This window comes from Eurosta solidaginis, chromosome 1 (assembly GCF_040869045.1).
Source record: "Eurosta solidaginis isolate ZX-2024a chromosome 1, ASM4086904v1, whole genome shotgun sequence".
NCBI lineage: Eukaryota > Metazoa > Arthropoda > Insecta > Diptera > Tephritidae > Eurosta > Eurosta solidaginis.
Window position 1 is genome coordinate 206,170,262 of NC_090319.1, and position 27,371 is coordinate 206,197,632.

General features: G+C 42.5%; 1 protein-coding gene and 1 pseudogene across 1 annotated transcript in view; both read left to right on the forward strand.

Moving 5' to 3' along the window:
* LOC137239534 (acetylcholine receptor subunit alpha-like) overlaps nt 1-27,371 on the forward strand; it is a 1,517,845-nt gene that overhangs the window by 748,259 nt on the left and 742,215 nt on the right. The gene's annotated exons all lie outside the window — the stretch shown is intronic.
* On the forward strand, nt 21,069-27,042 carry LOC137238772 (plexin-A4-like; annotated as a pseudogene).

A 27,371-nucleotide genomic window follows, 5' to 3' on the forward strand; every position in this document is an offset into this window, starting at 1 on the left:
TGAGCGATTGTATTTATGTGTCCTATTAGACATTTGTCGGAACCGGCCGGATCGGACCACTATAGCATATATCCTCCATACAACCGATTTTCAGAAAAAGAGGATTTTTGTCATATCTTCCTGAATTTATCAGATTGAAGCTTCAAACATCACCATATGCTTTCTTATATTGCCATTATTGTTGTCTGAAAAAATGGTAGAGATCGGTCGTATATATAGTATATATCCCCACAACCGATTTTTCAGATAAGAAACTTTTCGCAATTACTGCCCCAGAGCTAGAGGCTTCAAATTTCAACGAATGCTTACGTATATAGCATATATTGTTGTCTGAAAAAAATCACAGAGATCGGTGGTATATATAGTATATATATGGTGGTATATACAGTATATATATATTTTTTCGCAATTTCAGCCCCATTTTAACAGCTAGAAACTTCAAATTTCACGAAATGCTTACGTATACAGCATATATTGTTGTCTGAAAAAATTATAGAGATCGGTGGTATATATAGTATATATCTCATACAACCGGTTGTTCAGGTAAGCCCCTTTTCGCATTTTCTGCCCCATTTTAACAGCTATAAGCTTCAAATTTCACCAAATGCTTACGTATATATGCGCATTCTTCGTTCCATTTGGTACCCTCATCGGCGATATTTTCAGATGATGGAAGCCACCTGCATTCTCTAGTACTGGAACTTTCTCCAACGCGTAACGCGACGAATTGATGGATTATAAAATTTCCTAGCCTCGGATCCAGAACTGCTGCTAATAACTCTAGCCTCTGTATTGAAATAGGCTTTAACGGCGCCACTCGTGTCTTTGAAGCTAACAGTGAACAGCTCACCTCGTTTTCTTTCTCTGCTCAAATGTACGCAACGGCAGCGTAAGCTTTCATACTTGCGTCCACAAAGACATGCAGCTGATTGGATGGACTAGGGCTGGCGAATGTGTAGCAGCGTGGAATCCGAACGTTGTTTATCGAGGAAAAACGTTTCATCCATTTCCACCATCTTCTGCGTTCACTTTCTGCGATAGGTTCATCCCAGTCGACGCCAGAGCGCCAAATATTTTGGAGAATTATTTTTGCTTGTATTACTACGTACCCGAGCAGTCCTAAAGGGTCGAATATTGATACATGATCGTGCGTAGAATCTGTCGCTTTGACGAAAACGTTGATTCATCGAATTTATATGGTGGAAACCGTTCCACAAACGTAACCTCATCAGACTCTGGCAGCCACCACATTCCTAAAACTTTTTGGACGGTAGCTACGGGCTCGTTAAAACACCTGCCTTGCTGGGCGCTATCATCACAACGAGCAGTCAACGTACTCTTCAAGTTTGATACCCAATTGCTCATTTCAAATCAGCCTTCGTTATGAATCCAGCCAATCTCAATGGCTGTACGCGTTAGCTCCTTCTCACTATCTGCGCTTTGCAGCCAGTCGTCGACGAACGTGTTTTCGATAATTTCCTTTGCAGCCTCGGCATGGGTTTCGCTGATGCGATGAGAATTGAGTTTTTTCACGTAGTTTGCCAATGAAAGGGGCCACGAAGCCCCAAACGTCATAACGCACATAGCATATACCTCTGGTTGTAGATTCGGGTCCCCACCTCGCCATATGAACTTCTGCGCTGCCTGGTCATCTTTGACCACCCTTACCTGATGGAACATTTCACGTATGTCTCCGAATATCGCCACGAACCTCTCCTGGAATCGAAGCAGGATTCGTATCATTGATTTCAACTGGTCTGGCCTTTTTAGCAACATGCTGTTTAGCGATATATATCCGATCTTAGCTGCGGCGTCCCGTACCAACCTGGTTTTGTTCTTGTTGGCGTTAAATACCGTAAATATGGGAAGATACCATGACTTACCACTTGTTCATATTTCATGTTTTTCCAGTTGGCGTACGTAGCCTTTCTTCCTGTAGTCATTTATTTTGTCGACCATAAACTTATAGAGGTCAGCGCCGCGTTTATTCTTGACCTCCAAACATAATAGACGGCGATGTGCCATTTTAAGCGAATCCGGCAAGTCCACGGCATCTTGTTTCCAAAGCAAACCTGTTTCCCATATCTTCTCGTACAGCAGAAACTTGGTGAGTTTTTCCATGAGGTGTAAGGAGCGTTCATCTTCCTTGGAGCCGAGTGGCTTAGATGGGGCGTAGACACCAGTAGAATCGATGGCAAAGTGTGCTTCCATCTGTTCATCTATGCGCTCATTGCTGGTAGGGTCACAGCTGCAAATATGAAGCAATCGCGGCATTGCAGCATGGCCGGATTTGTTGCGTCCGAAAACCGTCCGTCCCAATCGGCATCTAGCAGCAATCAGATTGGACTCGCAGTGCTCCTTAATTTCAAGCGGCACTCCGATTTTAGCGTTATCTACTCCAATAAGAATCCGAGCCCTGTCGGCGTTATAGGGCATTAGGGGAAGGCCTTTGAGATGATCGCGTTTTTCTATCGTAGCGCTATCTAAAGTTTGAACAGGGAGGCCTAAATGCGGGATAGTTCTCACACCTCGTAAGGTGTACCTTATAGCTCCCGGTTGTATCGGTGTAATTTCGAAACCTACAAACTTCGAATTTTGCTCGCTTTGCGTAATTTCGCTGGTCCAACGCAAACATAACGGCCGGTCCAAGTTAAGTTCATTTGCAAGGTCACTTTCAATTAAGGTGCAGGAGGCACCTTCGTCGATAAGTGCATACGTATTTATAGATTTCGATGCGCTATGAACTGTGACGGCTATATACCTAAATAGAGTGTTTGTTTATTCCTTTGTCGAACGTTCATTATATAACGCGACTTGCCCATGGTTAGCACTGTTCTTTAAAGGATTGGGTTTGTGCAAGAGAAAATTGTGTGCCATAAAGCAGCCATCGTCCTCACAATTTTTCCTCAACGAATATCGACGAACGTAATGCGCATTGAATCACCGCAAATAAAGCTTGTTTTCTCGTATGAACTGCTAACGATCGTTGAGTGAGAGTGCGGTGAATTCGGTACAATCCGACAGCTTATAATTGGCGCTACACTTAGGGCATACAGAAACCTTGTTCTTTACCTCTTCCCTTTTATCGACTACGTTGTGAACTAAAATTCTGGCCTTCGAAGAATTGCGGCCACCCTTTCTGATTTCATTATTTTCAGGTGTAACTGCAGACGTCTGACATGTCGTTACGTTACTCGCACACACAGCTAATCTAAAAAGGCATTCATCAAAAACGGCGATGTCAACCCTACTGAGTGATAAACGATAACTACCCCAAATTAATTTCTGGTCGCTTGGTAATTTAGCTACTAAATCGTTGAGCAATACAGGGTCATTCAAGTAATCGGCCAGTCCGACCGCCTGCATATTAGCGCAATAGTTTTTTACTGCAAGCGAAAAGGCTACTAGCATTTCCAGCTTTTCCCCTTTTACGGCTGGCTCTCGTCGCAATTCGGATTGCATAGTTTGGTGAATAACATCTGGCCTACCATAAATCATTCGTAACGTATTGGTCGCCAGTCCCACGGTCGATGGCATCAACTACTTTCCACGCACTGCCTCGAGGGTTGGCCCTTTTTAAACACTTCTGCAATCTGATCAGATTTTCTTGATCGGTGAACCCGCATCGCTTAGTGAATTGCTCGTAGTTTGTGATGAATAGAGGCCAGTCCTCGGGTTTGCCGGAAAAATTGGGCAAATCTTTCGACATCATTTGGCGGCTGGAGATCTTCGTTGGTGTTAGGCTAATGTCGCGTGAATTATGGCGACTAAAAAAATTGTAAGAATTGTCGTACATTTGAGTGTGCATCGTATTAGGATGCATAAAGGCAACATGTTCGGCTGAACAAAGGCCGAAGTATTTTGTTGTGGCTGTATTTTGTTATGTGTATTTGCTCACTTGTAAAATGGTCGAAATGAATTGGCGAATATTAAGTAAGGCAACGTACTAATATGCATTGCACTAGAAGTGAGGTTAGGTATAGCGCTACTTACGTTGGCCGGCAAGTATGTGCTGGTACATGTGTTCATAAATGGTGCTTGAAAAAATGGTGCACTTGAAATAGGGGTACACAATACGGTTCTGTTCCATACACGGATGTTATCTTGGATGCATTTTTAATCGCTGGCACTGTAAACGTTGAAGAGTGAGCGACGGGCGTTGATGCGTGACAATGTGGCGCATTTGCAGCAGTGGCCGGTGATCCGATACCTATTGTTGTGCTATTGTCAGCTATGTCAGCCTCGCCAGTAGTGGCCGCTGTAATACTCCATTACCTTCTTCAGTTTTGTCACCGTGCTCAGAATTGACCATTTTAAATTCGATGATAAATTCAGCGGTCGAATGTTCTCCTAAATCTAAAATATTTTAGAATGTTGTCTCAACAGCTGGCGTCATGAATTCATCTTTATTAACTTAAGTTAATAAATATAACACTATGTGATTTATTTGTACAAATTATGTATCTTACATTTTGTTTTACCACGCCGCCTGTGTGTTCTTGAACAATCAGAAATTTGTGAGCATGAAATTTGCAATTGATTTGAAGTTTGCAATTAGCGAAGGTGGGAGGTAGGAAATTACGAAATAGCAATATGCGATGGGTTGCCAACGTAAGTTCCGTAACACCTATATTATTAGATATTATTAAATTCTATTTTCTAATACGAGTTTTTATATTGTTGCATGTAGTATCTAAACCGGAGGGTGGGGCCGTGTGTAGAAGTCCACGAAAGTGGGGAAAGCTTCTGACCGCCATTCACCTGGGAATGGCCAGAGCGATTCTTTTGCATGCGGTTCAAGCAGCTCACTACTGCCGGTCGCTTGCGGCCAAGTATCCTCTGGGTAGCCGCTAAACACCCGTTTAGCGGTGAGCTAATGTGAGAAGGCGACAACCTGGCTATGCCACTATGACATAATCGGTTTAAGGGCTAGCCGGGGGAGATTTCATCGGCAGCGTCTGTACTCCTCTAGGTGCGGCTGCAAGCGGGCGTCTGTCTTGGAGCAAGCGGCTCGGTATATAAACGTGCCAAGTAATATTTTCACCCCCGCTGAGCGGGTTGTGCGCTGGGCTTGGGACCCGCCACGTAAAACCATACTCCAATGAAATATAACAACAAGCCTCGGATAAATACACTTTCTATTGATGACGACCATGGCAAACGTTTGAAGGACAATGAATTGAGGGCATGCACCTGGAACGTCCGCTCCCTGAATGGGATTGGTGCAGATGCCCGGCTGGTTGATGTCCTCGTCAAAGCAAAATCTGACATCACCGCCATCCAAGAAATGCGTTGGACGAAGCAAGGAAGAAAGAAGATCAAAAATTGTGACATATATTGGAGTGGCCATGCGAATAAGCGCAGTTACGGCGTCGGATTCATGGTGGGAGAGAGACTTTGTCGCCAAGTTCTGGCGTTCACGCCTGTGGACGAGCGTCTCGCCGCTATTCGAATAAAAGCAAAATTTTTTAATATATCATTCATCTGCGCCCATGCGCCGACAGAGGAGAAAGACGATGAGGTGAAAGACACTTTTTATGAACAATTAGAACGCACATACGAGCCCTGCCCCCGTCATGATATAAAAGTCGTGCTTGGCGACTTTAACGCCAGGGTGGGCAAAGAAGGTGTTTTTGGCCCTACAGTCGGAAAGTTCAGCCTACACAATGAAACTTCTCCTAACGGACTGAGGCTGATTGACTTTGCCGGTGCTCGAAACATGGTCATATCAAGCACGAGGTTCATGCATAAAAAGATACATCAAGCTACATGGCTGTCTCCTGACCGAAATACTCGCAATCAGATCGATCACGTTGTGATAGACGGACGGCATGCATCCAGTGTTTTAGATGTGCGAACGATCCGAGGACCTACCATCGATTCGGACCATTATCTCGTTGCAGCCAAAATACGCACCCGCCTCAACGCGGCTAAAAACAAGGAACAAAAAACACAAGGAAAGCTAGACGTCGAAAAGCTTCAATCACAACAGACTGCCAATGATTTCGCAACTCGACTCTCACACCTGCTCTCTGAGGGCACAACTCATCCTGAAGGAATACAGGAGCAGTGGGAGCATATCTCCAAAGCACTTCATACTGCCGCCGAGGAAAAAATTGGTTACCGGCGGCCACGAAAAAACAACTGGTATGATGAAGAATGCCGCGTTGCAACCGAAAGAAAAGACGCTGCCTACAGGGCTACGTTAAAAGCGAGCGCGACAAGAGGAGTGTGTGAACGCTATCGTGAGTTGAAAAGGGAAGCGAGACGCCTTTTCAGGAAGAAAAAAGCAGAAGCAGAAAGGCGTGAGTGCGAGGAGCTTGAGCTGCTAGCCACCAGGAATAACGCCCGAAAATTCTACCAAAAAATACGGCGACAGACGGAAGGTTTTAAGACCGGGGCAAACTGCTGTAGGAATGAAAACGGCGACCTTGTAACTGATGTCCAGAGAGTGCTTAGATTATGGAGGGAACACTTCTCTGTCCTCCTAAATGGAGGCAGCAATTCACCGCGCAGAGATGAAGAGCCCGATCCCGCAATCGATCACGATGGAATATATGTCCCCCCGCCCGATTATGACGAAGTTAGAATAGCAATAACCAGATTGAAAAAGAACAAGGCCGTGGGCGCTGATGGATTGCCTGCGGAGCTATTCAAGTTCGGCGGCGAGGAGTTGGTAAGGCGCATGCAGCAGCTTCTTAGCAAAATAGGGGCGGAAGAAAGCATGCCCGACGGTTGGAATCTAAGTGTTCTTTGCCCAGTCCACAAGAAGGGGGATACTGCAAAATGCACCAACTATCGTGGAATCAGCCTTCTTAATATCGCATATAAGGTCCTTTCAAGTGTATTGTGCGAAAGATTGAAGCCCACCGTGAACCGGCTGATTGGACCTTATCAATGCGGCTTCAGACCTGGTAAATCTACCATCGACCAGATTTTCACAATGCGCCAAATCTTGGAAAAAACCCGTGAAAAGAGAATCGACACACATCACCTCTTCGTCGACTTTAAAGCCGCCTTCGACAGCACGAAAAGGAGCTGCCTATATGCCGCTATGTCTGAATTTGGTTTCCCCGCAAAACTTATACGGCTGTGCAAAATGACGTTGAGCAACACCATCAGCTCAGTCAGAATTGGGAAGGACCTCTCCGAGCCGTTCGAAACTAAACGAGGTTTCAGACAGGGTGAGCCCCTATCGTGCGATTTCTTTAATTTGATGCTGGAGAAAATTATACTAGCTGCAGAACTTAACCGCACTGGAACAATATACTATAAAAGCGTGCAATTACTGGCATATGCTGATGACATTGATATCATCGGCCTAAACACCCGCGCTGTTAGTTCTGCTTACTCCAAGCTGGAAAAAGAAGCGGTAAAGATGGGTTTGATGGTGAATGAGGACAAAACAAAGTACCTGCTGTCATCGAGCAAAGAGTCAGCGCATATGCGCCTTGGCAACCACGCTACTGTTGGCAGCCATAATTTCGAAATAGTAAAAGACTTCGTTTATTTGGGAACCAGCATCAACACTAGCAACAACATCAGCACTGAAATCCAGCGAAGAATCAATCTTGCCAATAAATGCTACTTTGGACTAGGTAGGCAATTGAAAAGTAAAGTCCTCTCTCGGCGAACGAAAATCATACTCTACAAGTCACTTATCGTACCCGTCCTGCTATATGGGGCAGAAGCATGGACCATGACAACAGCAGATGAAGCGGCTTTGGGAGTGTTCGAGAGAAAAGTTCTTCGAAAGATTTATGGACCTCTACGCGTTGGCGATGGCGAGTACCGAAGAAGATTTAATGATGAGCTGTACGAGCTATACGCAGACATCAACATAGTCCAGCGAATTAAAACGCAGCGGCTGCGCTGGCTAGGCCATGTTATGCGAATGAAAGATGATGCTCCGGCCAAGAAAGTGTTTCTATCGGAACCCGCCTATGGAAGCAGAGGTAGAGGGCGGCCCCCACTCCGTTGGAAGGACCAGGTGGAAAACGATTTAAACTCCCTTGGTGTAACCAATTGGCGCCGGTTGGCGGAGCGAAGGAGCGACTGGCGCGCCTTGTTGGACGGCCATAACCGTTTAGACGGTTAAGCGCCAATTAAGTAAGTAAGTAAGTATCTAAACACACATATACATATTTTCTTACGACGGTTTTGAAGTGTGCATTCCCATTTTATTTTCAATAATATATGTGAATACATTTTTTTGACTAAAAAAATAGAAATTGTTTTTTTTTATTTGTATTCTATTACCTATTGTACTACAATAATTATTTGGTAAAACACATATACTAGCTACCTGCTATGTGATTAGTAGGTTTGTTTACAAGTACATATATATGTATATATGAAGTAGTTAAGTTGACCATGCATGCATACACATGCAGGTGTTGGCTGCATACAATTGTAGCACGAACCTGCTGCAAGTAAATGTAACCAAGTTGCTCGAGGTCAGGTCAGAAATGAGTTAATATCTTTTGAACCACATAATTGTCCAACTTTAAATAAAAAGGGTTTTTTTTAGATGAAAATTTTATAAATTTTTCTTCGAAAATATTCGTGGGGGAAAACATTATGAAATAATTATTTAAAAAAAATCATTTTTTATTCATTATTTTGACTTTAAAAAATTAATTATTTTTAACGCAGTATAAAGTAGATATTGTTACCTTCAAAATAAAAGAGAAACTAAAAAGATACGACGGGTGGAACCAAAGATATAGCATTTTGAATGTTTTTCCAGGAAATGTTGTTGTATGTGTTGACGTAAATTGCGAAAAGATTCCAACAAATAAATTTGGTGTCTTTTAAAAAAGTGAACATTTTTTTTCCAGAAATCCGTACGATTTTTTAAATAATAACCCATAGAGCTGATGCTCTTCTGGAGTATATTTAATTAACACTGATGCTAGACGAGTAAGGGCATGTTTTATTTTAGTTGCGTCTGAATTTTTTGAGATGTATTCTACTATTAATGCGGCATTCCGCTGACCTGATAACCTCAAGCTAGAAGCAGTTACAAAAGCCAACTCTTTTTTTTTATAATTTCTTATCAAATGTGATAACTTTTTCCTTTCCGACTGATAACTAGCCTCCGCAAAAGATATCACTGGCCGTTCTTTCTGCGTTACTTTGTTCCCATCGAACCCCTACAACAAAGCAACGTCATATATCAAATAACCTGCAAAGGAAAAGAGAACGAGGAATGTAATAAGCTATACATCGGCACGACCTCAAGGTCAATGAAAGTACGACTAGCAGAGCACTAAGCCGACATACAGAAAAATAAAAGCAACACCGCATTATCACAACACACAACAAACAGTGGACACACAGCTGATCTGACAAACCAAAAATATTGGGGAAAAACAAACGAGGGAGAGCGAGATACACTTTGGAAAGCTTGCGAATATTACAACAAAGGGAAAACACAGTCAATAAAAAGGAATACACAGCTGACATTGCCTCTGCGTACCTACTATGCCTATAAGCACTTTAGTATGACAATGATACCCAATGCGCGCGGTACTAATAATTAGTTAATTTTTTAGTTAATAATATAAACAAATAATGTAAGTTTTTTAGTTTTTGTTTTTGTCATATGTAACTTAATGTTTAATTGTTAAAATTCAAAATGTAATGCAAAATATGTATAATGATATTGTTGTTGAATATATATCTTGCTCCTGAAGATTCTAGGGTGACTAGAGAAACGTCGAGCTGCAACAGTGAAGTAAAATTGTTTTATTTGCACTGAAAACCAAATAGGTCAAATAGCCTACTAACTCCAATAAACTTACTAATTATAATTACCTGCATCTTGGTTTTAGACTTTATAATAAAACTTCATTCTATCTATAGGAACCAGCTAAAAAAGAGAATACAATATCATATGAAAAATTACCAAATTTAAAAAATGTCTACTTGGCCAAAGCTAGAAGAGAAAATAAAATTATCTGAAGAAAAATTCAATAAATCATATAAATGCCTACACAAGTCTCTTAGAGTAAGAGAAGATATATTTTTAAAATATATAGCCGTTCTATATACGGAATTAGAAAATATAAGAAGTATTTCTAATGTATACTTTGAAAAGCTTACGAAAGAACATAAGAAAGTCCTTTTAGTGTTTTTTGGAAAAAAAGAGACAAACTTTTGAAAATTTTGGTTTATTTAAAAATTGGGCCAAAATTTCAGTTTCTATGTGTGCTGATTTGGAGCTTTACAGCCGATGAATTTATGGCAAGACAATTTTTTCCTCTTTTAAAAAATTGTTTCCTTTCTGTTCCCTCCTACGCGTTTCGATGCTGTCGCATCTTCTTCAGGGAGTATTCGACTATTTGGTAATAACTAAATAAACCCATATTTTGTACGTCTAAACTCACTGTACTTAATTTATTTAATGTTGGTGGCTTTGCTGCCATCTCCGTACTTCTTACTGACTTGATTGGCGCTTAACCGTCTAAACGGTTATAGCCGTCCAACAAGGCGCGCCAGTCGCTCCTTCGCTCCGCCAACCGGTGCCAATTGGTCACACCAAGGGAGTTTAAGTCGTTTTACACCTGGTCCTTCCAACGGAGTGGGTTCCGATAGAAACACTTTCTTGGCCGGAGCATCATCTTTCATTCGCATAACATGGCTTAGCGAGCGCAGCCGCTGCGTTTTAATTCGCTGGACTATGTTGATGTCTGCGTATAGCTCTTACAGCTCATCATTAAATCTTCTTCGGTGCTCGCCATCGCCAACGCGTAGAGGTCCACAAATCTTTCAAAGAACTTTTCTCTCGAACACTCCCAAAGCCGCTTCATCTGCCGATGTCATGGTCCATGCTTCTGCCCCATATAGCAGGACGGGTGCGATAAGTGACTTGTAGAGTTTGATTTTCGTTCGCCGAGAGAGGACTTTACTTTTAAATTGCCTACTTAGTCCAAAGTAGAATTTATTGGCAAGATTGATTCTTCGCTGGATTTCGGTGCTGATGTTGTTGCTAGTGTTGATGCTGGTTCCCAAATAAACGAAGTCTTTTAGTTTTTCGGAATTATGGCTACCAACGTGGTTGCCAAGGCGCATATGCGCTGACTCTTTGCTCGATGACAGCAGGTACTTCGTTTTGTCCTCATTCACCATCAAACCCATCTTTACCGCTTCTTTTTCCAGTTTGGAGTAAGCAGAACTAGCAGCGCGGGTGTTTAGGCCGATGCTATCATGTCATCAGCATGTGCCAGTAATTGCACGCACGCTTTTATAGTATATTGTTCCAGTGCAGTTAAGTTCTGCAGCTAGTATAATTTTCACCAGCATCAAATTAAAGAAATCGTATGATAGGGGGTCACTCTGTTTGAAACTTCGTTTAGTTTCGAACGGCTCGGGCAGTTCCTTCCCAATTCTGACTGAACTGATGGTGTTGCTCAACGTCATTTTGCACAGCCATATAAGTTATGCGGGGAAACCAAATTCAGACATAGCGGCATATAGGCAGCTCCTTTTCGTGCTATCGAAGGCGGCTTTAAATTCGAAGAAAAGGTGATGTGTGTCGATTCTCTTTTCACGGTTTTTTTTTCCAAGATTCGGCGCATTGTGAAAATCTGGGCGATGGTAGATTTACCAGGTCTGAAGCCGCACTGATAAGGTCCAATCAGCCGGTACACGGTGGGCTTCAATCTTTCGCACAATACACTTGAAAGGACCTTATATGCGATATTAAGAAGGCTTATTCCACGATATTTGGTGCATTTTGCAGTATCCCCCTTCTTGTGGACTAGGCAAAGAACACTTAGATTCCAACCATCGGGCATGCACTCGTCAGCCCATATTTTGCTAGGAAGCTGCTGCATGCGCCTTACCAACTCCTCGCCGCCGTACTTCGATAGCTGCGCAGGCAATCCATCAGCGCCCACGGCCTTGTTGTTTCTCAATCTGGTTATTGCTATTCTAACTTCGTCATAATTGGGCGGGGGGACATATATTTCATCATCATCGATTGCGGGATCGGGCTCTTCATCTCTGCGCGGTAAATTGCTGCCTCCATTTAGGAGAGCAGAGAAGTGTTCCCTCCATAATATAAGCACTCTCTGGACATCAGTTCCAAGGTCGCCGTTTTCGTTCCTACAGGAGCTTGCCCCGGTCTTAAAACCTTCCGTCTGTCATCGTATTTTTTGGTAAAATTTTCGGGCGTTATTCCTGGTGGCTAGCAGCTCAAGCTCCTCGCACTCACGCCTTTCTGCTTCTGATTTTTTCTTCCTGAAAAGGATTATCGCTTCCCTTTTCAACTCACGATAGCGCTCACACACTCCTCTTGTCGCGCTCACTTTTAACGTAGCCCTGTAGGCAGCGTCTTTTCTTTCGTGGCCGCCGGTAACCAATTTTTTCCTCGGCGGCAATACGAAGTGCTTTGGAGATATGCTCCCACTGCTCCTGTAGTCTGTTGTGATTGAAGCTTTTCGCCGTCTAGCTTTCCTGTGTTTTTTGTTCCTTGGTTTCAGCCGCGCTGAGACAGGTGCATATTTTGGCTGCAACGAGATAATGGTCCGAGTCGATGTTAGGTCCTCGGATCGTGCACGCATCTAAAATACTGGGGGCATGCCGTTCGTCTATCACAACGTGATCGATCTGATTGCGAGTATTTCGACCAGGAGACAGCCATGTAGCTTGATGTATCTTTTTGTGTATGAATCTCGTGTTGGATATGACCATGTTTCGGGCACCGGCAAGGTAAATCAGCCTCAGTTCGTTAGGAGAAGTTTCATAGTGTAGGCTGAACTTTCCGACTGTAGGGCCAAAACACCTTCTTTGCCCACCCTGGCGTTAAAGTCGACAAGCACGACTTCTATATCATGCGGGGGGCAGCGCTCGTATGTGCGTTCTAATTGTTCATAAAAAGTGCCTTTCACCTCATCGTCTTTCTCCTCTGTCGGCGCATGGGCGCAGATGAATGATAACCTAAAAAATTTTGCTTTTATTCGGATAGCGGCGAGACGCTCGTCCACAGGCGTGAATGCCAGCACTTGGCGACAAATTCTCTCTCCCAGCAAGAATCCGACGCAGAAACTGCGCTTATTCGTATGGCCACTCCAATAGATGTCACAATTTTTGATCTTCTTTCTTCCTTGCTTCGTCCAACGCATTTCTTGGATGGCGGTGATTTCAGATTTTGCTTTGACGAGGACATCGACTAGCCGGGCATCTGCACCAATCTCATTCATAGAGCGGACGTTGTTGTTATATTTCATTGCAGTAGAGTTTAACGTGGCCGGTCCCAAGCCCAGCGCACAACCCAGCGGGTGTCAAAATATTGCTTGCACGTTTATACAGCGAACCGCTTGCTCCAAGACAGACGCCCGCTTGCAGCCACACCTAGAGGTGTACAGACGCTGCCGATGAGGTCACCCCCGGCTAGCCCTTAAACCGATTATGTCAGAGTGGCCTAGCCAGGTTGTCGCCTTCTCACATTAGTTCACCGCTGAACGGATGTTTAGCGGCTACCCAGAGGATACTTGGCCTCAAGCGACCGGCAGTAGTGAGCTGCTTGTACCGCATGCAAAAGAATCGCTCTGGTCACTCCCAGGTGAATGGTGGTCAAATGCTTTCCCCCCTTTCGTGAACTTCTACACACGGCTCCACCCTCCATCACCGTACTAGTTATTAATAAATAGTTGAGTACTCCCTGAAGAAGATGCGACAGCATTGAAACGCGTAGGAGGGAACAGGAAGGAAAAACATTTTTTAAAAGAGAAAAAATATTCTTGCCTTAAGTTCATCGGCCGTAAAGCTCCAAATCAGCAAATTACAGATTTTGAAAATTTTGTCTAAATACGAATAATAAGTTGAGATTCCTCACGACTATTTTCGAATACTAGTCTTTATATTGTTAGATGTAGTATCTAAATACACATGCATATTTTCTTACGATGGTTTTGAAGTGTGCATTCCCATTTTATTTTAAATAATAAATGTAAATACATTTTAAAAATAACTAAAAAAATAGAAATTGTTTTTTTTTATTTGTATTCTATTGCCTACTGTACTACAATAATGATTTGGTAAAACACAAATACTAGCTTCCTGAAATACAAATATACTTACGCTGCAGCGCATGCAACGATCGATGGGAAACAAAATGTGCTGACGCTGCGGCGCGTGTGTTGATCGAACGTGGGAATGGTATGAATGGGAAGTGGATGAGCGTGTTAATTCCTCCACCTTTAAAGATCTACGTCCCGTAGGTTAGGTGTTTGGGGTGAGTCCTCGCGCCTATGTCCGCGGAAGCTCTTGTTCAATTCCGAAATGTTCAAGGTAGATATGTTTAATTTTGCTGTAATTCTATTCCAAATTAACCAAATGAGTGTGACCAACATAGCAAAGCCCACGATTTCCGATTTGATAAACCAGTCTGTTTTTCCTCTAAGGTATCGAAGAAGCTTCACGTTTCCTGTTGTCATCTCATGGGCAAGGTTGAGGTTGACTGCGAGAATTCTATTTGTAATAGTGGACAGCACAGGAGGTAGTACTTGGATGCCTGAGCTGCTTTTGCCCTAGTAGGTTCTACCGTCGATTCTAACCGTTTCGTTGTACAGTTGTAGAATATATGAGGCGCTCAAGTCATTGGAAATATTGTCTGACCAAATAGTTTTATTGAAATTGTCCATGAGGATCGTGTCCTCCTTGATTGCCTCAATCGTTGAGTCATTCCAGCTTATATATCGGCAACTGGGTTTTCCACCTTTAAGCAGACGTGGCACACAATCGTCCTCTCGAAGTAGGTCCAATGATTCTTGCTTACATACCATTGCGCTTGTAAGGTGGGTGCAACTATCCTTAATGCCATACGTTTGCTCCTTGTTAACTAGGACTGAACTGTATTGCAATTCCACCCGATGACCGTTCTTTGTTATTGACCTGGTGATTAGATGGTTGAACCTTGTTTCGTCCACCTTAGGCATGGCCAAAACGTAGAGGAGCATTGTGCCGTTTGTGTAGATGGAAGGTTCTCCGTACTCAATGGCTTCTATAACATTATTATAAGGGAGGACCTCTATTTCGCTTATGATTCTGTTGATTTTTTCTTTGTCTAGCAGGTTGCTGTTGACCACCCCTGCTTAGCCATCTGACAGGCTTGGACCAATTCGTCCCTCAGAATTCTTGCCTTGTGTAGGATTGCCTGTGATATTTTCATAATGTGATCATGCCCAAGGATTCCATTTGTGGCGGTTATGATGCCATTGACAGTCTGCTATAACTCATGAGATTTTTTAAATATTTCAGAGTTTACCTTGTATTGTTGATTGTTATTGGATATTAATGAATCCTGTACTTGTAAGACTTGATCCTAGTCCGAAGCGTCAGGGGAACCGGCAATCCATTCCCAAGCCAATCCTATCCAATTAATTGAGCGTCTAGGTCGTTTATCTTTCGGGCCTTTTAGTTCACTGAGCTGAGCTTGGAGTTTCTCCAAGTGGTAGGAGAGAAAATTTGTAAAATCGTTGGTTTCGTTAAGTTTTAGCGTTTCGAGTTTCAGGCGACTTGCTATTTCCTCATATCGAGATAAGTTGATCATGTGAATTAGTTTGAAGTATCCATTTGTTATCCACCCGTACCCATCGCGGATTGAAATGATTGGAGAATCGATCTTCAAGACATCATACGTGTGCGCGGTTGCGCAGAGACTGATGCTGTGGGGATTAGATTTATTTTAATTATACTTAGTTCTATGAATTACCCTGCTTAGTAAAAAAATTTATATTAATTGTAGTAAAAAATTTTAAGATAAGAATTTACAAGTCAACTTACGTCCAAAATAATTAATAGCAGTAACTTTAAGGTAACAAGGAATATAAATATTTAAAATTGTTTTCCTTTTATTTGTTTTACAATATTTATATTTGTTTAGGCCCGAAGCCTAAATTCTTCTTAATTTGCGCCACCCTAATAGCACCACTTTATCGACCCCTAGTTCGCCCACCTGCATGTATATGTGTACATAGATAGGGTTATGTTGTCCGTACACATATACATGTATGCCGGTACAACTATGTGGGGAAGCTTCCCCTTAAAACCGGAGACTTTTTCCGCGGTTCAACGGTTGTCCTCGACAAGGCAACCGTCTACTTTTCCAGCGATCGCTGAGCGAACTACAACACCCTCCGAGGAGCCCCGCCACATTTTATTACAAAAAGGTAATTATTGTTCAAATTTAATTTTGCACTATAATAAAGAAATTATTATAACGAGGAATATATCTCGCCTCTTTTTTCTTTTCATTTAAATTTAAACCAAACGCAATTGTGGTGCCTCCACTCCCGTGCCGAGTTTGCGACACACCACAATTGTTCATGGTCCTTCTCCCCGAAAAAGGAACCACCGCCTATATAAAGTACAGTCCACGTTACATATCCTGCATCTTTGGATGATCACATTCACTTCTTGGTGATATCAACAATTTTCGAACAAATCTTCCCACATACACTCAACATTTTGGTATAAATCGTGGTGGTATTCTTCAACCGTTTGGTGATATACACAACCCACACACTTCTTCGTGATACCGGCTTTTTACACGTTTGGTGATATATTTTTGGTGGTATTTATACAGTTTTCTTGGTACACAACCTGGGAATTTACAAGCCGCATCAAACAACAAGCAAACCAACTCCAAACTTCACGCAGCTGCTAAGTAAGTTTATATATTTCTTGCCACAATTTTTTTTTTTGGTTATAAAAATAAATATTCTGAGTGCCACACGCGTAAGTGATTAAATTTAACCGCGAAAAGTGTAAAAAACTATTCGGTGTCGAAAAGTAAAAAGTGCAACGCGAAATACTAACGTGGTCAAATTCTTTGTGACTATCTGGTCTGTCCCCCCACCAGCGGTAAGGCTCACCGGACACAGCACAAGGAAGAGGTGCACATAACCTCACCTCCATATAAAAAATTCTCACGCCATTTCGATTGTGGCAATTTTACATTATTCCTTTGTTTCACTTTAATTTGCACTAATTCGATAAATTTTTGTCACACAGTCGCTTTTCGCACAAGAGTTTTATAAAATTTTTACACTTTTCGTCGAGTTTTTATATCAACGCGCGCATTTATTTTTTATAATAAAATTGAACGCTCAAGTGGCGAGTGGCCCCCTTTGCTTCGCACAATACGCATTGGAGTTGCTCCCCCCTGCTCCCTGTCTTACGGCACAAAATAATCTGCAAATAAATTAATACATACACCGATACATACATACATATAATTTTACGTGCGGGTGGCGAGTAAGCCACATTGTTGTGTTTTTATTTTTATCGTGGGAAAACCAGACGAATCGGCCAAGTCTGACCCTTATAATTTAATAGCCAGATCAATATATACATATATATATAATTTGCGTGCGGTTGGCGAGTAGGTTACACCATTGCCTATTCTTCCCTTGAAAAAAAAAAAATATCAGACGAGTCGGCCAAGTCTGAAATAACTAAATAAAAGCGATCTTTTAAAACACTGTCTCCATTTTTTTGTTAAAAGGATTAATTTGTTTTTAGTTTGGTAGGGATAATTTGTTGAGAAAATGGAAAATTATATCCGATCAGCTGAGTTAATCTCAGAGTTTGAACAGCAGTACAGCCTTATTCCAGAGGAAAGTCATAATAAGCACACTCTTGCGATACAGCAAGAAGAGTTGCGTGCCTTATGGAAGAAGGTTAAGTCTGTGTTTGACTCACTGATGGGATCAGAAGATGTCGACGCAAATGATGTGTTGGCCATCCGGAAAAAACATATGTCTACCTACGCAATATATATGCGATGCTTATCCACAATATCTGCTGAGGCAGAGAAATTTAAAAAAGTAGAAAATAGCGCTATCTCTGAGCAAGCACCCCCAGCCGCACCTCGCGGGCATAAGATCCGCCTCCCTCCTTGCGACACGGAGATTTTCAAAGGTGACTATTTATCATGGCCAACCTTTCGCGATCTGTTTACGGCCATATACATAAATAATTCCGACCTACAGGGGGTGGAAAAACTGTTCCATCTGAACAACAAGACACAGGGCGAGGCCAAGGATATTGTAAAAAAATGCTCTCTGACAAATGATGGATTCGATATGGCCTGGAAAAACCTGTGCGAAAGGTATGAAAACAAGCGTATATTAGTCAACACGCAATTGCAAATTCTTTTTAATTTAAAGAAGGTAGAGAGTGAGTGTGGGAGCGCGTTAAAGAAACTACATAGCGATATAAACAATTGTCTATCGTCCCTCAAGTGTCACAAAATCGACACATCCAATTGGGATGCAATACTAACATATTTGTGTTCGACAAAGTTACCGGAAAGTACCCTGGCTCTATGGGAACAAAGCATAGACCACAAAATGGACATATCTAAATGGGAAGATATGGACAAATTTCTATCAAATAGGTTTCAGACACTGGAAACAGTGTCTAGCTTCACTGGCACTAACGCCCAAAAGGGACAAAAGCCATCAAATACTCGGCATACAACCGAAACCCCCATAAAAAGACTTGGTGCCTTCCAAACGAAGGTATCAAAACCTACCTCAAAATCCACTTCAAGGGTTTTTTGTAAAATGTGCAAAGCTGAACACAGGTTACGGAATTGTCCCCGATTCTGTGATCTGACCCCAGTGGAGAGAATCAACTTCATCAAATCCACGGGGGGATGCCTGAACTGCTTATCCCCAGGACACACAGTGACGAGGTGCACCAGTTCGTACAACTGTGCCAAAAGCCACTCTCGTCACCACACGCTCCTGCATGCGGATACAGTTCAGCAACCTACGAGGCGCAATCCATTCAAAGACGCGGATAATATCCCGTCGACTTCAGCACAAGCACAAAGAAGACAGGAATCGGGGCAACCAAATTCTTCTGCGAACCAGAATGTAAAATCCTGTCATGCTAATTCCAGCACAGGCGTGCTATTAGGAACTGCTCGCGTACACATTCATCATAATGGTACCGACTTCTCCGCGCGGGCATTAATTGATTCAGGGTCCGAATGCTCTTTCATGACAGAAAGACTAAAACGCAGAATCAATTTGCCGGCAAGGAAAATGCATGCCCAAGTTTCAGGCATCACCAACGCAGTATCTGCTCAAGTAAAAGAGGCATCCACCATCGAGCTACGTTCACCAGAGGACCCATGCTTTAGCTTGACTACTCCTGTTCTAATTTTAGCCAAATTAACTGGGAATCTGCCATCCTGCCATATCGAAACAATGACGATGCAGGCGTTCCCAGACTTAGTTTTGGCAGACAAGAGGTTCTACGTCAATGAAGATGTAGACCTCATACTTTGGGGCGATATATATCCCCAAATTATACTAAGCGGTCTAAAAAAGAATGTACTTAATACACTTCTGGCCCAAGAGACAGTGTTCGGTTGGATACTAACCGGTCGTATTGAAACACCGAATCCAACGAAGAGCATCGTGTCATTTTACAACGAGGTCGCGTTGGACAACCAACTAAAAGCCTTTTGGGAGTTGGAAAATGTACCGAAAATTAAAAGCCCTAGCGACGATGACAGATATTGTGAAAAATTATATAGAGAAACCACAAAGAGAAATGAGGATGGAAGATATGTCGTTTCACTCCCATTTAGACAGGAATACCCGGAAGAACGAAAATTAGCAGGGTCCCTTAAACGCGCATGCTCGCAATTCTATCGAAATGAAACGCGGTTAACGAAAAATCCGGAGTTAGGGAATGAATACATAAGGGTACTTTCAGAATACCAGACGCTCGGACATATGCACAAAATTAAGGGCACAGTCGCAGCAAATGACCCTGATAATTATTTCCTGCCCCATCACGCCGTGGTAAAGGCGGAAAGCACAACTACTAAAGTCCGGGTCGTTTTCAACGCTTCAAGTCCGACTGCTAATGGTACAAGTCTGAACGACGTTTTGCTCCCAGGCCCGGTACTCCAAGCAGATCTCCCGACTCTCATCATTCGTTGGAGACTTTATCGGTACGTCTTCAACAGTGATATAGAGAAAATGTATAGGCAGATTTGGATGAACGATAATCATACCAAATTTCAACGAATTATTTTTCGAAAAGACATGAACGAACCAATAGGACTCTACGAATTAAAAACGGTAACTTTCGGAGTTAATTGTGCCCCTTATCTTGCTATAAGGACGCTGTTACAGTTGGCTGACGATGTACAAAGTTCCCATCCCACAGCATCAAACATACTCCGGGAATGTATGTATGTAGATGACGTCCTCGCAGGAGGACACAACCTCACCTCCACCATTATGGCAAGAAACGAAATTCGACAGGTTTTACATTCGGCAGGGTTCCCATTACGAAAGTGGACATCAAACTCGGAGGAGGTTCTCAAAGACATCCCGAAATCGGATCTGCTCAGCGAGGACTTCTTAGCCTTTGAAGACACCAGCACAGTGAAAGCATTAGGTATAAGGTGGAACGCACATGCTGACTTATTTTATTTCAAAGCGGGATCACTAGACAACCCTAACATGCCAACAAAAAGAGAGATCCTGTCAGTTATTGCCAAACTCTTTGACCCGTTAGGGTGGCTTGCCCCAATGGTCATAGTGGCAAAAATAATTATGCAAAACATTTGGTTAGAAGGCACAGGGTGGGACGAGCCAGTCTCACCAACGACATTGGAGCGGTGGAACACTTTCACCCAAGATTACCCGGAAATAGATAGGATTCGAATACCACGTTGGGTACAATTCTCACCAGAAGACGAGGTTGAAATCCACGGCTTCTGTGACGCGTCGGAGAAAGCATATGCAGCAGCCGTGTACATGCGCATCAAAAAGGAGAATAATGTTTATACACACCTACTTATGGCAAAAACCAGAGTCGCACCAGTGAAGACAATCTCCCTCCCACGTCTGGAACTTTGCGGTGCAGTATTGCTAGCAGAGATGATTGACTCAATCTGTAGGAGCGTCAAATTAGGACCCATCACCATTCATCTATGGACTGATTCCAGCATTGTCCTCGCATGGCTACGGAAACCGCCTTGTTCCTGGTCAACCTTCGTCGCACACCGCATCACGAAGATCATCGACATGGTCGGAAGCAAGGACTGGCTACATGTGGATTCAGAATCAAATCCAGCGGATTTAGGAAGCAGAGGCCTACCAGCGGGTGAATTAGTCAACAACTCGTTGTGGTGGCAGGGACCATCTTGGTTACAAGAGGACAAGATACAATGGCCAGTACAGAAAACGGACTACCATACATCATATGAGGAGAAGAAAGTGAAAGCACAGTCGTATGCCGTCACACAGGCTGAACAAGAAGATATACTCGATCGTTTTTCAGACTTGCCACGAGCTCTAAGAGTCCTATCCTACGTTAGGAGATTTATAAAAAGAACGCATCCTAAAACAAAAACGGTATGCCACGAAAAGTCGAGCACAATCTCAGCCGATGAGATTAAGGCAACGACTCAAGCACTAATAAAAGTATGTCAGAAAATATCCTACGGTAAGGAATACTTGCAATTAACAAATAGGGAACCTATTGATCGGAAAAGTGAAATCCTGTCACTCAACCCATACATCGACAAAGATGATATTATCAGAACAGGGGGGCGTCTAGGGGCCTCAAAAGACATGTCGTACAACGAGCGTCATCCGATCATCTTGCCTTACAATTGCAAGCTGTCTCGCCTTGCAGTCATGATGATTCATCATGATTCCCTTCATGGCGAGAACCAACTTATGCTCCGCCTTATTCGAACCCAGTATTGGATTCCGAAGGTCAAGACAATGATCAGAGCCATCATCCACAATTGCAAAACCTGCATTCTTCACAGGAAGCAGGCGCAGTCCCAACTTATGGGTACCCTTCCCTGCGAACGTACTACTTTTACTCGCGCGTTCACCAATACCGGGGTAGATTTCGCGGGGCCTTTCGACATAAAAAGCTACCGCGGTAGGGGATGTCGACTGTCCAAAGGCTACGTATGCCTATTTGTTTGTTTCTCCACTAAGGCCATCCACCTAGAGGCCACTAGTGACTTGAGCACCCCATGCTTCCTCGCAGCTTTTTCGCGTTTTATCGCGAGAAGAGGATGTCCAAAAAACATCTACTCCGACAATGGTACGAATTTTGTCGGAGCTTCCCGATCTCTACGATCGGAATTCAAAGCCTTCCTGGCAGAAAGCCGAGACAAAACAGTCTCCAAGTATAGCCATCAAGCATTAACTTGGCATTTTATCCCCGCCGGCGCTCCGCATATGGGCGGCCTGTGGGAAGCGGGAGTGAAGAGCTTCAAAAGCCACTTCAAAAAGGTCGCTTCTCTCCATAAATATACCATGGAGGAGTTCCAAACCCTTTTGTGCCGGATCGAGGCATGCCTAAATTCGCGGCCTCTCAGCCCGGCGTCCAATAACCCAACGGACCTGGAGCCACTAACCCCAGGACATTTCCTCACGGGCAGCCATCTTCTGGCGCCGCCAGAACCGGATGCGAACGAAAGCCCTGCCTCCATGCTAAATAGATGGCAGAAGCTCAAGGCCCTCCATCAAACCTTCTGCCGGCGATGGAAAACCGAATATTTATCTGAACTCCAAAAACGAGTGAAGTGGAAGCATCCCAAGGAAAATATAAAAGTGGGAGATCTCGCTGTCCTCAAAGAGGACAATTTATCTCCCAACGAATGGAGGTTAGGTAGAGTCGTCAACGTACACCCCGGCGAAGATAACCGAGTACGTGTTGTCGACCTCATAACCGAGAAGGGTCAAGTCAGACGACCTTTGGTCAAACTGATCCTTCTTCCTACGGAGACAGACTGTGAGAGGACCACGTGCTCCTCTTAACAATCCCTCCACTCTTCCACATACCTCCTTTCAGAAAAATCAAAAAAAAATCACCCTCGTCTTCACATTTTCCAAAAGTCAACCCCAGCTCACGTTCACCCGATACGAGGCCAACCAATAACCTAACGCAGATACTCTATCTGCCACAGAACCTAAAGGGACTCAGGCCATTCTATTCTTAAGCTTACAAAGCAAACCCAAATTCACTCGCTATCCCATAACGAGGACAACAAAAAAGCCTAACGCAGAAGGGCGCACCGCTCTGCCACAGAAATCAGCGGCACTCGTTGCCGCGCAACGAGGCACATCGCAAGCCTACCGCGGATGAGGAAACTCATCTGCCCCAGATATTAGCAGGGTTAAATTCCTTATGCTTTTAGATTAAATAATTTGCAAATAAAAAGCAACTACTTATGTCGTTGATGAAAAAAACAAACAAGAACAAACGATAACAGACCCTCTAGAACGCTCATCATCTTAATAGTAGTCAAAGATAGTCAGCCACGATTCAGAATGCTGAATGGAAAATGATTGAAGAGGTTCAATCACCTAAAGTAACCACATTAGATGCGAAGAGGATTCCACCAGGGTGATTTGAAAACTTTATATATTCAGTTTTTTGAACATTACGAGGAGTCATATCTGACTAGCCTTGTCGCTTAAATTATATGATAACTCATTATTTGGTCAGAAAGAGTAACCCACTGGGTATTGGTACAAGGGGAAATTCAGAATTTAATCACCTGCTTGCTGAGGGTAGGTAGAAGATGAAGAGCGTGAACGTATACAAATGCGAACGTAGATGATTATTCATCTACAATTACGTGTGAAGTAGAAGAATAGTGCAACAAAAATAACGAAGGAAAAACTGATTGGCTAAATCGTATGGAAACGTGCCCTAATCCTGAAATTCATTCGTTTTATCCGCAAACTGGTCCATGGGAAGGTGGTACAAATATCACAATACGTGGAATAAATTTAGGTAAAATTGTCACCGATATTTATTCGGGAATACGAATTGCTGGTATAAGTGGGAAGACTATGAATTCGTGGAACCAAAAATTACAAATTTCACGCCGCAATATGGCCCTGTTTCTGGGGGTACTCATTTTCGTCATCATCATATTGAAAAACCTGATAGCTTTGGGTGCTGTATAGGAGTTAATCCTGATACTAGCATCATCTTAAACATCATCAGAGGAATTAGTAAGTGGTTCATCGAGCGAAGGTGGTCGAAAAGCCATTGACTTGCGACGCGTGCGTTGCGCAATACAAGTTGTAATGTTATGTATATCATGGGTTTGTGTTTGCGTTGTTGAAATCCTTGTACGGGTTGCCTTCACATGCTTCCTCGAGTCAGCTGTGTCTACAAGACCTTCATCACCACTATAGTCACTATCGGTAACAATACACCTAAATTTCACAGTTTTACTGCAGTTCATTTTGTGTTTATGACCTCATTAATATTACAATTTAGTGTGTTAGTTTCTCCTACAATTTCACTTCTCTCTGCTTTATTTACATGTAGTTTAGCTGTTTCACTTTTGTACGAGTTATGAGGTATTATAACTTCCTCATCTTCGCCAGCCTGACGCCGTCTAAGTATGTTATCTTTAACAGGAGAAACATCGCCATTTTCTTGAGTATTTTTATTTATCTCAACCTAGCTATTACTGTCGCATACATCAATATCTAAGTTTTCAGTATCCTGTACAATGTGAGAACATTCATTGTCTTGACTGTCATTTTGTTGTTGTGAGCTTAAACTTTCTCGCCCACTATCTGCATTAGAAAGTATTTGTATACAATTTTCACAATCAAATGTATTGCTCTGGTCGCGCACACAACTGCGATGTACAGCCACTGACCCACATGTTGTACAATAAACTAAGGGATTTGTTGTAGTTGCTGTTCCCGTCCACGCTTGTTATGGCAAATCTCTACGCTACATACTCTGGGTCTTTCTAGCAAGTCTGCAAACGCATTGGGCACCAACTCCCATTCAGCGTCTTTGTCGTATGCGAAAATACCCCAGAACGACATATGCGCTTTTAACTTCTCACAGTCATTACAGAGCGGACATTTGAAGAAATACCCAGAACTTTTGGCGAATTTTTGCAGACAATACTTGTGAAACCAACCATTTTTACAGCATGGGGCACGTATAATATTTACAGCTCTAAAACGTTTTACTTTCAGCGAAAAGGCTCTCATAACAAATATAACAATTTTCTGTGGGTTTTGGACGTGTAGGTACTTTTCGTACATGTCGATCACAAAATGACCGAAATGTATATAGAAATTGATTCATAGCACCATTATCACTGCCACATATCATATGAAAGTTTCGATAGCAACGCACTTTTCAGCAGACAATATTCGCACGCATATTACCACAGTAGATGCATTGAATTGTTGCAACGCGTTTACGTTCTGCTGCAATATCACTAGGCAGAAACCCAAGTATTCCGTCATTATCCTTACCACTTTGTTTAAGCCAGAGGATAAATACAAACAATGTGTATGAACTCCCTTCCCACTTTTCTTAAGGAATTCTCCATATAACACACTACTTTGCCGGGCTGAGCCGCACAGTTCGCTCTTCATTTCTAGTGCATTCAATTTTTTTATTATTCGAATTGTGCAAAATATTTATTAAAGTGGCTAGCAAAAGGTTCTTCGGCTAATTGGAAAGTATTTAAATGCAGAATCGAGTATTTAAAGGCAGGCGAGAATACAAGTTTTTGTCAACGGTCATTTGCCCTGCGAGATATTAAGCTTCGATGTTACACAAGCAGTATGTCGTACAGCTCCTTCACCAGGTATCGTTGAAGGGCGACTGAAAATGTTATTTGACAATGGGCAACGTGAATTCAGCGAATACAACTTTAAATACGTTCTTGCTCCCCTACTTGAGCAGGTCTTTTCGGGCCCTAGAGGACAATTAAAAGTTCCCCGAGGCATACCCGCTGGCGGAATTGAAATTTCAGTGACGGGAACTCAATTCAACGATATTCAGAGCCCAAAAATGTACGTTTGCCATAAATAGTCAGTGCAAGGTTGAGGCAGCTACAGATATGATATGCTACTCACCTGTAATTGACACCGATAACGACGTTCTTGCTGCTGAAAGTCCAGGGCTTCTTAAACATGGATTCTTAATGGATAATGTTTTGCAAGTTCAAAATCTCTCTAGTAAACATAAAAATAATTTCGAGCTTTATCCCAATCCAATATATTTTAATTTCGAAGAACATATAAGGTATTATAAAAGCGAGTGTTTAACGATTAATGGACGCAATTTGGATCGTTCCTGCAAAGAAACTGATGTAGTAGTACGTATTGGTAAAGGCCTTTGCAATATACCTTCATTATCACTTCAACAATCGACTTGTCGCCCGCCACTAGAGTCAGCCACTGAACCCCACAATGAATCAGGACCAGAAGACATTGTCCATATTGGTCAGTCTTTGGAATATCGGACATGAATACTTAGCTATGCATCCCCAAATATGATGCATGACTTAAGTAAGAATCTTCTATTATTCATCGGTGGTAGTTATAGTCATGATTTTTGTTGCACTTCTGGCTGCGTAAAAAAAAAAAAAAAACCAAAAAATACATCAGAATCGATTCGAGTTTTACTAAATATGCAAAAACAAATGGCTATATTAGAACTTAAGAGTCGCGGCAGAATGCAAGAAAGCAATTGCTGAACTTCAAACTGACATGACTGACTTAACTGGGGATCTAACATCTGGTGGAATACCATTTTTAGACGATCGTACATGTGCCATGAAAATTCTTTTTCCAAATCACGAGGACCACATCGTATTGCAATGGGAGCGGCCCGAACTATTACGTAAAGAGAAAGGTCTACGCCTGTTGAATAAATTTTTTTTTTTACTGCTATTCATACGAGCATTGGAGTCCAGTCGCTATTTTTCTGTGCGTGAGCGGGTCAATGTGGCTTCCCTGATTATGGTCACACTGCAATCAAAATTAGAATATTGTACTGATATACTTAAGACTTTGCTTGGTGATTTCATTGAAAAATTTATAGAGGGCAAAAGTCATCCAATGCGTTTGGCATGAGATGCTCCACCAAAAGGATTAGCCTTCCATCGTGTTCCCAAATGCGCCTTTTTGTAATCCTTATCAGCCCAACGCTGATCGTGGCGATGATTCACATGCTTCCTGGCTGTGCGAAGACCTCTTGGCTTGCCCATAATGTCTAAGCTAGCAACGTTAATTTTTTATGCGTTATTACTCCAGGCCACGTCGTAGTAAAAAATGAAATGAAAGAACGGAAAATCACGGGATACATTTCCCGTTGTTTCAATTCATAGGAATTTTACATTCTATACACGGGTATGTATGAATGTGCGTTTTTTTTCTTTGCCTTTGCCGTTGGTATGCTGGTACCAGTGAGCGGAATTCTAAAATGGAAATAGTAGTAGTTGGTAGTTTTTACCAAGAAAACAAAAGCTACAGTTCATATTTGTACCAAACAATTAATAATGTCTTGTAAAACAAATAACGCGC